This window comes from Adiantum capillus-veneris, chromosome 28 (genome assembly GCF_014529385.1).
Source record: "Adiantum capillus-veneris isolate H3 chromosome 28, ASM1452938v2, whole genome shotgun sequence".
Classification (NCBI taxonomy): domain Eukaryota; kingdom Viridiplantae; phylum Streptophyta; class Polypodiopsida; order Polypodiales; family Pteridaceae; genus Adiantum; species Adiantum capillus-veneris.
In genome coordinates, this window is record NC_140958.1 from 67,110,882 (window position 1) to 67,128,164 (window position 17,283).

Consider the following 17,283-nt stretch of genomic DNA (forward strand, 5'->3'; position numbering starts at 1 on the left):
GTGAAAGTGATCATTCCCTCAATTTGCATGCACCATACGATGCCTACGGACGAGCATCTCACCGCCGACAGACGCTATCATTATGATCACAATAGGTGCGTTTACATTTTGATATATGCATATCGCACCTTCATGCGCTTGGGTTTTAGGTTACGTACAGGTACCCGGGGGTGTGAGCCAAAATTTACGCTCCACCACATCTTGCCATAGCCCTAGTCCTGCAAAAGCGCTATCGAAATTTTTACAGCCATACAACATAATGCACGGGCACGAGGTAGGTGTTACACATTTTGAAAAAGAAATGGGAGAGAGAATCTTCAAATATGCTTTCAGCTTTGGGAGTTGGAGTTCCAGTAGAACTGAGGTCTCTTCATTATCTATGCCTTTTTGTTGTGCTTTGCAACAAGTCAAGCCTTTCAATTTGTAAACCCACTTTGTACCAATGGCTTTTTTTCCAGTAGGAAAATCAAATAAAGTCCATGTGTCATTTTCTATAAGTGCATTATATTTAGATTGCATGGGAGCCATCCAGTTTTTTGAATTCTGTGCTTCATCAAAAGACAGAGGTTCCTCAACATCACATAAGCTAGACACAACCAAATCATATCAATCTGATGCATAAGATGCATGGCGATAACTTGAACAAGTATGACTAGACAAAGGTGCATCCGATTTACTGTCATGCTGCCATGTGAACTCTTCGACGAGTGCTACACTGTTGCATGGATCCCAGAGGCTTCAATGAGTCAAATAACAGGAGCAGCCCTCCTACAAGCATACTTTGTGAATGAGTAAGGACAAAGAGTCCTCACGTCTATGCCCCCACTGAAGAAATGTGGCAACTCGCAAGAGCAGCTGAGCAAGCTAAGCGCATTCTAGATGCTGCTAATTTATGGTGCTTTCAAACTAAAGACATGGAGACCAGATTATAGGAGAGCATGGGAACTCGAGAAGACAATAAACAAGGCAGGGGAAGCTACCCTCATAAGCTTTGACGACAACCCCGTGATAGTCTTTGGAGTGATGAAATAGAGCAAAAATTGAATGCCACAATCGAGGCTAAAAATGAAGCTTCTTGCAAGCTAATGGAAAGAGAAGAAGAACTTCGTCAGAAGGAAGCTGAAGAATTAGAGGCTTCTTTGCAAGAAAGTAGCAAGCAGGCCAAGGAAGAAAAAAGGAGAATGGAAGAGGAAAAAGAACGAAGCATAGAGCAGGAAGCTCTAGTGCACACCTTGAAGTAGATGTACCTCCTTAAAGACCACCTCCCTTTGAAGTCCACAAGAAGATTTAGAAATTTTCTCATGTAGAAAACGGAGTCTTCTTCAGTGTGTTTGGTATGATGCATAACATCATGAGCTTCTGCTCGAGAGGCATTTCATACTTACTAGGTACGATTGGGGACAGGGGACCACCGACCCCCCCCCAGGCCGATGGTCCCCTGCCCCAAATCGTAACTAGCTAGGTTTGCAGTGCCTCCCTTAGAAAAGCTCATGATGTTGAGGTTAGTGACCATGTGGGAATTATTGTGAGAATTTGTCCAAAACTTCTTCTGGTCATTCAAATCCTGAATTCATCCCCACGGACACATCGTGAAGGAAAAGCCCTAGTGGGAGCACCGCAAGCCACCAACACTCCAAAGCCACCTCCATTCCTTTATGTTTCTGGAAGAACAATCAACGAATAAAGAGAAGACGCTGTACGTGATAGCCAGAGGGAGATGGAGAAAGTCATGAAAAAAGCTGTGGCTCATACCTACTCACATTTGGACAAGCATTCATATGAAATAGTGGCACAATATGTGAATCTGATGCGCAATAAAGGAGTGTGTGCCCTTGATCAAGTAAGCAACCCAAACTATTACAAGATGTGATGAAAAGGTCCATGACAACCATGATAGAGTTGAGCATGGTTGTCCTATATAAAGATCACATGCAAGCTAGTATAGAGAAAATGAGCATTGAGTTTGTAAAGAATACCGCTCAGGCTCTCACACAAATACAACATAGGAAAAATGCAGCTCTCCATAAAGCTGAATGTTTTAATAATCGTCTGCAATAAAAACTTCAAATCAAAAAACAAGCTGAAGAAGCCCTGGTGGAGCTAAAAGCAACTATGCAGCCAAAAGATGACAAGCTCACTTTGCTTCAAACTTAAATTGAAACTCTATAAGCCGAAATGGAAGAGGGTAAAGTGCGGGTCAAACAATTGAAAGATGAAATGGCACGTACCCAAGAGGAATACTGGACAGCAGAGCAGCTTTTGAAATTGAACACTTGGTCATCAAAAATTACCACAGGGCATGAGGTGTAGTTTTGATTGCCACAAAAAAAGCCCAAAAAACTTTTAAAAAAAGCAGCTTTTGAAATTGAACACTTGGTCATCAAAAATTACCACAGGGCATGAGGTGTCGTTTTGATTGCCACAAAAAAACCCAAAAATAGCCCAAAAACTCAAAAAATGAGCATTTAAGCTCGCAAGTTTTATTTTGAAAAAAATATGGCTAAAAAATCTTAAAATTCCTACATCATGCTTCATTTAATAATGAATGATCTTGAAAACAATGGAGAATTGACGAATTTACAATCACATGTTTAACTTAGAAAAATTACATTCCCATAATCACATCAATTTTTGACCAATTAATAAAACATAAACTTTGTGATTTCACTATTGTGATGATAAATGCAAATAAAACACATGCTTATAATTTACAAACCCCAAATTTTGCATCTAATTTTTCAAAAAGTCAAGTAACAAGATTGTCTCTACTTTTGCAACAAAGTTTTATAAACAAAACTAAAAACTAAAATTATGAAGCAAGTTTGAAAGCATATTTCTTCTCTTTGTCATTCACAATTTGTTTTTCTTTCCCTTCTAGAAGACAATATAAGATATTGTGGGAGGTATTTTCTCTAACATCAACAAGATAGCTTACCACTTTGAAAACTCTTTCCTCATTGTTGAGACCTTTATCATCAACGACATAAAGAAATAAGAGGTTCAATAATTGTTTGATTGTGCCCCCAAAAACACCTACTTGAATTGACCAAGCATGACCTTTAGGCTTCTTTTGTCGTGCATGCTCCCAAAGGATTTAAACATCATGAGTTGATGCTTTTTTTTGTTTATGATAGGTAGCAAGTATACCTCTAGGGGGAACAATGACTCTATGTAAAGGCACCATTGGTAAATTCTCGTCAACTTGAGCTTGTTCTAAAAATTGATGAGCAGCTAACAAATTTCGTCGAGCGAGGAGCACCACTCTCGTAAGTGAAAGGAGGTGGAAGCAATTGTCTTCTAGAATCTGCTCCAACGATTGACACACACATCCTAAGTGCTTGAAAGTGAGGACTGATGGGAGCAAGTTTACTACGTGAGGGAGTGAGTGAACTTGTCCTAAACCAATTAGAGAAGATGAAGATTGATTAGAGTGGTTAGATTGTTGACCTCTACTTTGCTTCTTAAAAACATGAGCATCACTAGAAGGAGAAGGCTTTACAAAGAAGAAGCTGCAAAAATCGACAAAAGAACCATAAATTCTTGCTATCAAGCATGCCAAATCCAAAATATATACTTAAAAACAACAAGAAGGATATAAAATTTGCAAAAAAATCAAACAAAGAAGATTAAAAAATCCCTCATATTTCACGGCTTTCTTAAGTACAAAATTAAGAATTTATGCGTATTTAAAGAAAAAGAATCAAAGTATGTATTTAGTTATGGCACAATAGATCTTTATATGTAAGCAAAATGATACCAAAAGCAAGATTATTATGCTAGTTACATCTCCCTTGCTCTAGTGTTTCAACAACAATAGGTGTTACAAAAGTACTCACACTATCTCTTTGTGGAGTGGCTAGAGCAACACTCAACGGTTCAATCTCCAAACCAACCACATGATCTCACAAATTTCTTACAACAAGTACTTGTTTAACCAAGGAAGACCAAAGAGAGTAGTTATACCATCCAACCTACACTCTTTGAAAGTACATTAAGAATAGAAGAATCACACTTGATTTCTTGTTGTGTCCTTATGCATATGACAATAATGCGTACAAAGATCTACACAACCAATGTATCAAACAACCAATGGAAACTTTCTCTGCACAAGATTGACAAAACATAGCTCTCTTTGTATCTACAATCCATCAAGCATGTGTAATTCTAACCTCCACACCAATACATGTTTTCTGTAAGATACACAAGAAGTTTTTTTGTATGGCTGAAAACTATCTTCCGCTGCACAAAAGCCAAGCTTGGAAATGATACAAGAAGTCACTTCAAGCATGGAAAAGGGAAGCAAGACATCTATTATTCCAACTTTGGAAGAGGATGTGCCTGCAAACAAACCACCAGTGGTTGAAACTCAAAAGCCAGTGACTACGGCTGACTATAGGGATGAGATACCTGAAATGGAGAAAGTGTTGTTCAGTGAGATGTGGGAATCGGTGAGGAAGCATGTGAGGGAGACATCTGCTATCAAACCTCCACCTCTTTCTATGTTGGATTTCATGGGTTGACAAGCCAATGAAATGGACAATGCATCTTTGCCAGAGAATGAGCAAGCTTCAGTTTCAACACATAGAAGCAAACCCTTAGAACAATGCCATCGTACATAGGTAAATACGAGAATCATTCCCAAGTCATGCGAGTTCCATTGATGAGGAATTTTCTTCCAAAAAAGAAAGATACGTTGAACTTATAAGTGTTGTTGTTAGCACCTGTAACGTGTACCCTTTCGTTGGAAAACTTACTAAAAATCAAACCAGAACCTTGGAATGAGGTAACATCTTTTATAAGTGGGCAAGAATGAAAAAGTAGGTCCTTAGGACTGAAAGATCTTTTGAATGGGCACTCTGATGTGCATATAAAGTCGACTCCCCTGCCTCTCAACAAAGTGAAAAAATACAAGGGTGACGATGGTAATACTATACTGCCAGTGCAGATCAACAAATTTAAATCCATAGCCATTCTAGATAGTGGACCGTCAGGGTTTAGTATAGCAATAAAATCCATATCTAAAGCATGGGGAGCACCAGCTCTAAGAAGAACAAGGATGAATCTGCAACTTGTAGATGAAAATCTTAAAAATCTTATGGGACTGCTAGAGAATGTCACTGTGGAATCTTGTGGTATCAAGTATCAGCATATGTTTGCCATAGTTAACTTTGGCAAGGACACAAACTACGAGGTTTTTGGGAAGAGCTTTCATGAAACAATTCAAGATGATCCAAGACTAGAGCTATAACTATATGTACCTCCGTAAGGAGAGCGCACTCATGAGGGTCAATCTCAAGAACCACAAATATAGGGACGTCTCTAAATCACCAGTTGAAGTGTTTGCCTCGGGTTCTTTAGAGGACTCAAAGGATTCCATGTCAGAAGATAGAGTTGATGTATGGATATGCAATGCTTCCATCAACAGCTTTCAACTTGACAGATCCAAGTGTGGGAGGTGTTGAATGGATGATATGTATACACCATTACCTTTCCTGAGCAACTCTTAGATCCCCAAGAATGGATTCAACCGCTTTGGATGTCTGTGCTTTACCAAAGCCAACTCAGATCTGTACTATGATATTTTCCCTATATGAATGATGAGAGTCTATATGGATTCTGACAATACTGGTTTTGATGTTAATATCTCTATTGAAAATTATTATTATATGGACCACAATCACAAGCTTAGTAGGATTCCCAAGATGCAAGGGAGACAACATGTTTCTTTGTAAAATAACGATGAAGAAAGGAAAATTAGGAATGTCTTGCCTACAACAATGTCATGGCCAACAAAACCCACAGAGATCCCATCAAATGATCAAGCCACCATATCCACTGTACCAAAATTCCAAACTATAAGATTTCTCCATAGTTTTACGAGTATGAGAATGAGAGGGGGAACTTTTACTAGGTCGTTAAAAAGGCACGCCAAGAAATCGATCCGCCAAGTGTAGTGCTGACGTTACCTCGATTTAGTCATGGGAATGGGAAGTTGACACTTTTGAATGACTACGGCAATGAATATGAAATGGTACAAATTCCTAAGAGTATTGAGTAGTCTAGGAAGGGGGGAGCTCCTTCTTCTATGTCTCCTCCAAGAGCATCACTTTGTGTTCCACCAGGTTTTGAACATGCCAACAAGACTGAGGCCACCAAAGATGCCCACACGCCAATGTCACCTATCACAAGGGTCATAGAAGAAAGAATGGATCAGAATACCAAACACTCGCACATAAAGATCACTTTTGTTTCTAAGAACACAATTGTGTTTATGTCTATAGATGTTCATCCTAAACAAAATCAAAGCATAGTGTCTCATGAAGCTTGGGAAGCATTAGGTAAACCGACTCTAACTCCTCTAGAGACAGAATATAGAGAATGCATAGGGTCTGTCATCTTGAAAGTTAGAATACAACTACAGTCCATGTATTACACTTTTCATGTTTCTAACCTTGGTCAGACAACCAAACATGCCGCTTTGGGATGGTATTGGATGTGTCGAACAGATTACCAAGCGGAAGAAAAGGACAATGCATACATGCTAAAGGTAAATTCTGTAAGCCTTACAGGAAAAAGGCCCACAAAATAGCCCAACTCAATTCAAGAATTATGATTTATTCATGATGCTTCTTCAAAGCCGGCAACTCCCATAGTGGAAGTACAACCATCAACAAAGAAGGTCAGTTTTAAGGAGCCTATGGTGATAGTGATGAGACGATCACTCATGAAGACCATTCTATGCATGCTCATGTTGAAGTGGGAAAGGCTTTTGATTCATTGCAAGGCCAAGGAATGGGGGTGTCGATGGCTTGATGGGTTGTGAAGAAGAGGCTTTGGAATCCGTAATTGAGTGTTCCCCTCATAGTAGCCTTGTGATCGGACGAGATCTTCTGGGACAATCCACTCTTGGTATGACTTGGATTCTTCTCTCTTGATGAGGATCTAGACTAGGTGGCTCTTTCCCTCAGCGGATATTTGAGATATGTTTTCTTTAGGGATCCAAGTATGAACATACTGATTAGGTTGATGAATAGTTGGTTGTCTTATTTGTGGCTTTGATCTCATTTTCTTGCAATTTTGTTGCATTCTTTGTTGTGTCTTTTGGGCTCATGGTGTTGGAAGATCCATTGTGGAAGGCACTTTGTACACTGCAAACTCTGGCTTTGGTAGCCATAACTCCCTATTTCCTTTTTTGTAGCCTTCTGCTTCCAAATACTGTTGAGTAGAAATCCATCCTCTTGAATGTATGCTTTCCATTGCTTGGCATTCTACCCACTTGTGCTCATCATCCTTGCATAGTTTTTGTGCTTCCAACATGTGTTTTGACACTAAGACTGTCATGGTTGTCATCCGATGTTGGGCTCTTAGTGATGGCTATTTTAGCTGATAGACTTTTCATTACTACTTTGTATGATGAGACTTCTTCATGGGTGAGCCTTTGTTCGATGAAGAACTGGTTGTTGCTGATGACTCCTTAATAAGCTGACATAGAATTTGAGGTATGATTGTTGTTTCTGCTTTGGCTTTGCCTTTTTCATGGTAAGTTAGAGTGTGTTGGAACTTTCAAGAAGAGAAGTCACACAATGGAGGCCAGTGACCAGATCCACCAAGAAAGAACTGCAGTGGGTTCCTCGGAAGATTTTTGTCAACAAGCCAGAAACATCTTTAAAGCCAAACCCAAAGACACTACAAAAGTGGGTCTTTAACACTAGGTTGGTAATGGGACACTTTTATGTCCTGTTAAGTGACCATTTTCCTTGAATTATGTCAAGAGTTTCAAAATGGATTTTGAGGTGCTATCTATCTAGAAAGTTGTCTCATGAGCTGAAAACAACTTGACATTTTTTTGGAATATCAATTCCATCTTTAACCTTGTCCTTGCACAACATTTCACAACCTAAACTGTGTGAAAAAACGGGTCCTGTTTTTGGCTTTTTTCAACTTTTTGCAACTATACCACTCTAGAATTCATGTTTGTGAGGTCTATAATGCTAGAGAACTATCTTTAGTACTCCTCAACATGTCCTGATTCTTCTAGGGAGAAATAAATGTTAAAGTTGTAAGTTATGACCAAATTACAAAAATTGTCAAATCCTGTTTTTTAGCCAATTTTAGCTCTTCTATTAGTTTTTTGGTGGCTTTCATGATATCCAAATGTAGTTTTGATTTCTTATGTCCCATATTGTAACATAAAGCTAATATTCCTTGAGTTTTTGGGCACCTAATACCCTATTTTGCATAGTACACAACGATGGTTGGTTTTTTCTATTATAGAAGAAAAAAAAAACATTCTAGTATATCAAGTATATCTTTTTCAATATTGCTAGTTTCTTGTGACAACTATATGCATTTTGTAGGTAGTAACCATATATATTCATAAGGATCAAATTTGGCTAGATATTCAATAGTTTCTATGGGATTCTACAACTCATAATGTTGAACCCAGTTTTTTCATGTTTGCTGTATTTAGCACTTCATCTTTGTCCCCAAGATTCCCCTTGGTAAGAGATGTATTATTCTTTTGACATGCTCCATGGCTCCTTATGAACCTAAAGGACAATAGGGAACTAAGAAAACATGCATATATTATTTGTATTCAGCGTGGCTATAGAAACTTTGATGATAGGTTTGCAGAATCGTAAAAATTCAACTTTTTTGTACCTATTTCTTTTGGAAAAACAAAAAATAGTGAGTGAGAAGCAATCATATGTTCTGATCACCAACCCATTGAAGTTAACAAGGGAATTTATCTCAAGTCCTACAAAAATCCCTAATCTTATTTTTATACAAAAAAACGTAAGAAATGACTGTTTTGATGAAAATGTACTGGTCCATCAACTTTGGAGGCTTGGTGTGACCAAAAGATGAGAAATTTTACAAGTCTCTTATTTTCTCCATGTGTAGTAGGCCTTGAACTATAACCTCATGAAAGGATTTTACAAAATGAGTGGATCTACTATGGTTTTGGAGGTTTTTTTCAAAACCCTGAAAGGACACTTTTATGTCCTGTTAGGTTACCAACCTAGTGTTAAGAGAGATTCTATAGACAATCTTGAAACATCTTCCAAGCCAAAATGACAAGTGCGACAACGGTGGGTACCAAAAAAAAGCTTTACTATAGCAAGTGCTAAGTTCACGACTCCTGAAGCCAGCAAACAAGAACCACTACCAAGAGCACCTACGAGGCTTTCCAAGATCTTCAATCCAATTTTTGATCTACTAACAGTGATGTTGGAGTAGGTAAAGCCTTGTCAAAGTACAATCAAGTCCTCTCTGTGTACTCCAAGACAAAAAACAAGAAAAGTCCAAGTCACCATTAGTAAATACTACGGACATAAGAGTCAAGAGTCGGGCGTCCAAAAGCCAAAACATGCTTAGGTGTCAGAACCAATGCTTCATGTGTTTATTAACTCTCTGAATAAGAGTCGTAGCTGGTTACTACTAAAGCTAGAGAGCTTAGTAGTAACCAACTAAGTAAGTCAATCGCTCAAGCTGGATGAGGTGGGCATAAGAGTCAAAGTCTAAGTATATTTAGGCTTCAATGGAGTTAGAAGCTCACACATAGCACAAATGAACTTTTAAGTGAATGAGTGCGATAATCTCATCAACAAAAGCCACTTAACGGATGGTTGGCAGCCACTTGGACGCTCTTAGAGTGTGAAAATTGCTACGACTCATCTCTTAATTACCCATACACTTCTTTTGCACCCCATTTGCTTTGAAATGCATTGATATGTGAAAAGAAAATAGGATGTCCCACATTTGGACATACTGCATTAGGCACTCTTTCCTAGATCACCCAAGCACTATACCACAAAATAACAAATTGACTACAACTTCTTACAAGTGAATAATAGGTTCAAAATGTGTCATAAAGCAAGAAATCACCTAATGATGTTTGACAGGTACATGAAAGATTAAACCTCATCAATGAAAATCCTTTTAGTAGTTTTGGGAACTTTAAGAGTGCTTCCAAGTGCTCCATGTGCTGCATTCACTCCTTGAAGAATCCTTCTTTAATCTTTTTTCACACAACATACTGTTTATATTGTCAAATCCTTGCGAGCATATAGGGTATTTAACTGTAGAACACATGCATTAGACATGTTTTTTTGCTTCTACCCATGTACAAAAGCACAAAATGACAAGTTTCAAGACATCTCTAGCAGTAACTTCACAATAAGATTGCAAAGTTGAGGTCACTTTTCTCCCACATGGTTTTTTCCCCTTGACCAAATTCGGTGTCAAGCACCACAGTTCGTTTTTTTTCTTTCAATAAAAAGCATTGATCAAGCACATCAGGAGGGCTATGACAACCAAAGTGTCCAGCACTAACCTTTAAGAAGCTTCATTTTAACTCCTACAGGCACAAACCAACATTGAGCCTCAAGTCTTTAAACCAGAACCTTGAATACTCTCACATCAAAGTCAACCGAAGCTAACACTTCAACAAGACGGTGCCCAAGGATGATCGCCATTTTAGGAAGGGGGGAATGTTTTGGGAGTGCCATAATAGTGCCGGAATATATCTTAAGGATGTTTGGAATGAAAGTGGGGATACAGTTACGAGATGCAGAAACGGGCTATTTATTATTTTTAGCCATAAACAGAGCATACGGAGTCGGATGGACATGTGGGTTCATTCGTTGCAGAGATAATATCAATATCTTTGATTTGAGCACTCACGTTCATCAAATGGATTTCTGAGCTAAGAATAACAAATTTAATTGTAATTGTAGCAGTTCTTACTGATGTTGCAGGAAAGTGTAAATGGGCGGTGGACAGCATTATAAATCCAGTGGGTTAGTAAAACGGTCTTAAGTGAGTTCCAAGATGTAATGCAAGTGCTTTTAGGGTTTAATCTTATTTAGACGGTCGGTTAAGGGTGAACAACTTTGTAAAAAGTCTATATAAGTCAGTTTTGTGTGTGGTTAGGGGATCCACTTATCATTTGATTGAGTGAGCTATTGAGGATCTTGGCAAAGAGCACTCTAGCACTCCCAATCTCCCATCCCCTCCACTAACTTGTAATCTTTGGAGCTATGGATTGCATATCCATGAGTTTGTTAATGTAATAAAGATGTGTATTCTCTCTTCTCTTTATTCTCTTTTAGTTTAATCCTTATTGATTCATTTAAGCTCATGCTTGTATGTGAATGTGGGTTCCTCTCTTTTGTATTGATGCTTGAGCTTGTGTATGAGCTTGGGGGTGAGTGTATTAGTTTAGTTGTCTTGCTTATTGCTTATGTGTGTTTAGGATATCTCTTTCATTAAGTGTGCGAGCTTGAATGTTAATGAGTGTGTGGGTTTAAGCATTTTGCATTGATTGCTTGTTTGCTTGTCTTGCATTCATGTTATTCTTGCTTATTTCATTATGGGTAGATAGAGCTTGCCAAATCATTGTGGATTTGATTAGCAAGAGGTTTGGATTCATGTGCTTGCCGATGATTCGTTGTTTGCTTGTGTGAGAAGGTAAGATTGGTAGGAATGCCACTGGTTATGAGTCCATGCTTGATTAGGAGGATTGATTGAGTGAGATGAAATTGAGTACTTGTGAGTTTAAGCATTTCCTTCTTGCCGATAAGTAGTCTTGCTACCCATTCCTATGAAGATAGGGATTTTTGGTTCTCCATCATCTTCATAAGCCAAAAGCACTTCTGAGTAGGTTTTCTACTAGAATAGAGGTAGAGTTAGAGGATGTGGTGCAGGCCAAGGATGAGGTCATGGTTGTCGTGGAAACCACGATCAAAATCAACAACAACAACATTAAAATGATGCACAGGGGTCAAATACACATGGATGTGGATAGTTTAGAGATAGGGGGAGTCAAAGAGGTCACATGAACTTTCAAAAAATGATAGTAGGGAATGTTGGAATTGCTGAGGAATAGGTCACTTTGGACATGTCCACATCAAAGCGCCAAGGTGATAGAAGGGCGTAAAGCAATTATTCATCTACCAGTAGGAATACATATGATTCAGAGAGGTTGTTTGTGATGCAACACATAATCCAAGACAACATAAATCTGTGAGATTGAGGAATCCTATGTAATGATTGACATATGACAGCTATGTGGCTCACCATTGTGCATATATGGCAAAGATTGTACATGACAAAAACGCACTTGTTTTGATGATGTTGTTGGAGATGCAAAATGAGAGCATGTCATGGATGAGGATATGGCTTCACTTGATGCAAATGAGAGCATGTCATGGATGAGGATATGGCTTCACGGGATTTGGTGCCATTGCCAAAAGACAAGAATGTGATTGGGTATACAAGGTGAAGCATAATGTAGATGGCGGTGTTAGCAGGTATAAAAGCTAGATTGGTGGCAAAAGGATATGCACATACTTATGGGATAGGTTACGAGGAGAATTTTAGCCCCGTAGCTAATATGGCTATAGTTCATGATATTATTTAAATGATTGTGTCAAAGGATTGGGTGTTACATCAGATGGATGTGAAGAATATGTTCTTGCATGGTGACTTGCAAGAAGAGGTGTATATGGAGCAACCACAGGGATATGAGGATGTGAGTCATCCAGGTTATGTATGTAAGATTAATAAAGCTTTGTATGGACTGAAGCGGTGCCAAGAGCATGGCATGCAAGAATTGTAGCATGGATGGTATCCATTGGTTTTCGTATGGCTAATGCAGATCACTCATTGTATGTGCAAAAGAACAACAATGGCATTGTCATCATTTGCATTTATGTTGATGATTTGATTATTGGAGGTGATGATGAGACTAATGTACATCATGTAAAGAATCTCTTAAATTAGATCCTATTCCCTGCTTGTTTCTCTATGAACCAATGGAAGCTCTAGGCAAGGTAATCTAGTCATGGTGTAGTATGCTTCCCAAGCATCTTTGTAGAACCCTTTAATTGAGTCATCTTGGAACATAATGGACACCAAAATCTCTCGTAAGATTTTTCAATGGTTTTTGGATGCATCGGCATCGATTTTCTCTTTGTTCTTCCTCTTGTCGTTTAGGTGCATATCATTGAATAGCAGATCCTCCACACTTGAGTGAGAATTCAAGAGGTTGGATGTGCTAGGCAAGTTAGGGTTTAGGGGTAGACCTTCTCTCGTAGTAGCTGCTCCTCTACATGGTTCAGTTAGGTCTATGCTTCCTCTTGGATGAAGTTCTCCCATCCTACCCAAAATTTTAGGGTATGTAGTTATTTCATAACATTCACCGTCTCTACCCATGTACATGCTTCCTTGATCGTTGACCCAATGTCGGCTATTTTAACCACGTAGTGTTGCAATGGGTCTTTATAAATCTCTACACCTTGAGCATGGGTGTACACAAATTTAAGTTTGGTATTGAAAGCAAGTCCCTCATCACCGTGAGTTTCAAATGGATTGACAGAGATGGGACGAGTGAACGTAGAGGCTTGTGGATGCATGTCTCGTGATTCCTCATGGTCCATGGATACCCTACTTGAGGTTATTGATATCATCTCTGACTGGGAATCTATGAATCTTCAACAATATTGTCAAGAGTTCCTATGGATGGAGTGCTACTGCTTTGGGTAGGCACCCTAGATGCTGCTTTTAACCCTATAATGATTCCAAATTGACGTCCGGATTGCAGTTGCATGTGCAAGATGTATTGATTTAGTGAGGCTTTTGTTTTCTTTTGTTTTGTTTCAGTGTAACCATGCTCTCGTTCAACGGAGTTTGAAGCACAATGCTTTAAAAGCAAAAAGGCGGTCTTGTACTTATGTCGTGAGGGCGTGAATCTCCCTCCCCAAGCAATGCTTGAGCGAGCCTCACACCTAGCCACACGCTTTTGTTTCGACCCCCAATAGCAGTGGGAATGAGGTTCGGGAAAAGACAATTTTGACTTAGCCCACAAATTTGTTCAACTTTGGTAAAAGTCCGCTCAAATTTACGGGAGGAGGTAAATAATCCTCTTCAAAAAAATCAAGTTTCTCGAGCACTAGGCCGTGGGAACAAGGCTCTTTTTTGTTTTTTATTGATTTTTTAATTTATTTTCTTTTTATTTTTTTTGGGTCTGTGGGCCATGTGAGCAAAAAAACTGTCCTTTAGTATAATAGGAACCAACCATGATTCGAAAAACCGGCCACGATTGAAGGTAGCCTTGAAAAAAAAACCGGTTGAATTTATGGCGATTTAGTTATAAAAACTGGTAGGGGCTTAATTTGTTAAAGGAAAATCGTTTAGGAGAAATCTTTCTTTTTCTTTTTCTCTTTTTTTATTTTTATTTTTTAAAAATAAATTTTTCATTGCAGGTGGCAACAGGCTTCGACACACAAGCTCTCCCTTTCTTTCACTCAAGCCATGGGCTACGGCTTCAGCAAAGAAGCCATCTCCCTTTCACAACATGGGTGGAGTCGAGGACCGGTGGGATAAGTTTTAGAAAGAATCCCCTCTTTCCTTCTTTTCTCTAAGGCGTAGGAGCTGCACACAGCTCACTCACTCTCTCTCTCTTTTGTTTTCAGTAGGCGATGATAAATTTTTCTCTCTCTTGCTTAATCTTTGCAAGAGGATCACTCTCTCTCTATTTCTAGAGGCCATAGGCCTCTTTCTCTCCCTCACTTCCTTCACTTTGCGGGCTTCCAAGCCCTCTCACTCTCTCTACTGTAGGTATGCGGGTGGCTCCCTTTCTTCACTGTGCAAGCTGCGGGCAAATCTCTCTCTCCCTCTGCTATTTTCTTCCTACACAATAACAATGAGAACAAGACTTGGGAAAAGAAAGGTTCGGCTAAGCCAATAACTTGTTCAACTTTGGGAAAATCCTTCTCACCAAAAAAGTGAGAAGAAATCAAAACCCTTTCAAATTTTAGTTGTATTTTTTTAGGTTTACAAAGGGAAGTCCTTTCTCAAATTTAAATGGCGAACACGTTGCTAAATCCTCCTCCCTTCATTTGACTTTTCCAGCCAGCCTTACTTTTTTGGCTTCATAAAAGAAACCCTTGGTGTTGGGTTAGGTTAGGGACTTTGATAGTTTTTAGTGCACGATGGAGACTTACCTTTCATTTCACTTCTTGCGGTTACTCTTCTTGCTTTCTATTGTTTTACAATAGATTAGGGGGACTTTCATAGTTTTCAATGCATAATGGAGACTTATCTTTCATTTCACATATTGTGTTTACTCTGCTTGCTTTCTATTGTTTTAGAATGCTAAAGTGAAGTTTCACCTTATATAATTTTAATAAATTTTACATACACACACATATATATGTTTTTTTGGCCTGTGCAAGACCACAAGGTTCATTGTGCAAGGTTGTTGCAAGACTCAGACCGTTGGATTCTTTGGCTGGATAAGCGCCACATGGCAAAGGTCTTTGTAAAATAACTTTGTTGTCCTTTTTGTTTCTTTACATCACCTTCTTTGAGAGACAAGTGTCCCTAAGAGATTCAAAAGTCTTATGAAAGAAAGCTAAAACTTTGGAATAGAAAGCAAATCTCCAAGGCAACATTTACTTTCTCTGCATGCTTGAATGACTTTAGAGATCAAAACATTAAACAAAATATTCATAGGAGTTTGATCTTATGATGCAATCTTCGAGAAAGTCCGTTTTGTCTAAGCGGCAAGTTTCCTCCTTATACAAATATAAAATGGAAATACTAGTAGAAATTTTTAAATTTACAAAATATTCCAACTATTTCTAGTATATTTTATCGGATTTTTTCTCCTTTGTCATTCTTTGCAACCGGCTAATCTCAATTTTCAATCGGCTTAAGCTTAAGCTCAGACACATCTTTCTTAAACACTGAACTATTGATAAACGATTCTCCCATTTGAGGATTTATATTAAAAATCACTTCACTAAATTGTTAAATTATTTTCTATGCTTATTTGAAAGCATTAAAATATTCTTTTGTTTTGATTTTTAATGTGTCTTTTTATTTTACTTCCTTTTTGTTTTATTTTGTTTCAAAATATTAATGAACAATGTGCACCATTTACCTTATATTGGGCCTTTTTCATAATATATAAGCCATTTGCGAGTAGCAAGTACTGACTAGAAGAACATAAAAAAATGGCCTGATTGAGACTTACATTAAATGTTATTTAAATTTTATTTGTTTTCTCTCACATAGCTTTATGTAGACCATAATGAACTTTCACATTGTTATTTTGGGGCTCAATAAGGCCATTGTAAAAGTGTAACATGATGGCTGCAATTGTGGACCATTGGTTGAAAAGCTTAGTGATACATGGCAACAAACTATATTTTTTGGCTTTCTAAAAGAAGCCTTAGAGATGTATGTTTCAATGTATGTTTTCAGTAGTGATGATTGAGACTTACCTTAAATGTTATTTTGGTTTTAAAGTATTGAATGGATATTTTTATTTTATCTTAATTCTAGTAAGTTCTATACTACATACACAGACACATATATATTAATTAGTTATATATATATATATATATATATATTAATGAGCAAATCATGATAAAGAGAAGAAAAACCGGTGCAATGATGTCAAAACTTAGCTCTAAAATCCTACAAATTTCAAAAAAATTACTAGTATATTTGGTTTGCTTCTTTGCGAGGAGGATACTCGATCGCTTATAATAAAAGAGACATTCTTCAATAGTGTTTCACCTTATATAATTCTACTTAAACTCAACCTAAAGATTTATTACTTTCTTACTGTTTTAGAAACCCATCATGATCCTTTCACTTGTTTCTCTCTCTTAGGGGCGCCCGTTCTCTCTCTCTCTCTCTCTCTCTCTCTCTCTCTCTCTCTTTAATGCACACCACAAGTCTCTCTCTTTTCTCTCTATGCAACTGAAAATAGGCTCTAAGGCCTCTTTTTCTCTTGTGTGTGTGACTACAATCTATGGCAATCACTCTCTCTCCACCGTTTTATTTTTAGCAGTGTTGCAAGCTTATATATGAAAGACTCTTTCTCTCTCTTCTTGATGCGCGCAATTGCAAGCTGGAGGATGAACTCTCTCTCTCTCTCTCTCAGTTGAGCACGGGCTGCGCCAGTCACTCTCTCTCTCTATTGTTTTGAAGTTGAAAGAAAAGTCTCTTTCTCTCTCTCTTTCTTGGGCCGCTCGGGCAAAATTACTTTGAAAGAGGTGGGAATGGGTTTTGTTCAAGGTCTTTTGAAAGAAAAAAGGTTTAAAAATAAAACTACCAACCGTTTTCTTTTAAATGAAATAAGTTCTTTTTTTTTCCTTCAATCAAAGCGTGAGTCAACACCTACTCAACCTACTCTCTCTCTCTTTAATGTGTACACAGGCAATGGCCTCTCCCTCACACTCTCTTCTCAGTCAAATGCGCATAGGA

General features: G+C 38.2%; 2 pseudogenes; one reads left to right on the forward strand and one right to left on the reverse strand.

The window, feature by feature from the left end:
• The first annotated feature begins 5,609 nt into the window (after nt 1-5,609).
• LOC147420595 (uncharacterized) lies at nt 5,610-6,690 on the forward strand (annotated as a pseudogene).
• Nucleotides 6,691-12,939: 6,249 nt separating this feature from the next.
• LOC147420596 (uncharacterized) lies at nt 12,940-13,612 on the reverse strand (annotated as a pseudogene).
• Nucleotides 13,613-17,283: the final 3,671 nt, after the last annotated feature.